Source organism: Priapulus caudatus, unplaced genomic scaffold, assembly GCF_000485595.1.
Source record: "Priapulus caudatus unplaced genomic scaffold, Priapulus_caudatus-5.0.1 Scaffold1501, whole genome shotgun sequence".
In the NCBI taxonomy this organism is placed as follows: Eukaryota; Metazoa; Priapulida; class Priapulimorpha; order Priapulimorphida; family Priapulidae; genus Priapulus; species Priapulus caudatus.
In genome coordinates, this window is record NW_014578562.1 from 16,898 (window position 1) to 17,324 (window position 427).

The following is a 427-nucleotide window of genomic DNA, read 5'->3' on the forward strand; positions in this document are numbered from 1 at the left end:
TGGATGATGATTTTGCCACGGGGCGCAAGTTAAAAGGTTGAATTATTTTTTAATAATAATTTCTATATTTCAATTCGCAGGTGGCGCCTAAATGTCGCAGGTCCGGACACAGGGGCGGCAGGGGTGCGGGGGGGGCAAGGGGGGGCAGAGTCGGCAAGGGGGCGGGTTTCGCAGGGGGGCAGGGCGGTCGCGGGGGGGTCGCAGGGGCGCTACAAGCCGAAGTCATCGGGCAGTTTTAAGTAAAGCATTTTTAAATATAAACAATAAACTTCAACCTTATTAACTTGGCCTTAGGTTACGGCCTGTAAACCGGCGGCATTCTAGCGTGTAAAACTTTCACATTGACGTACGTTCTTTCATTCTAACGCGCTCTTCGCACCTTTGTGCGTTCTTGGCAACGCGCACGCACTACTGGTGACGTGAGCGT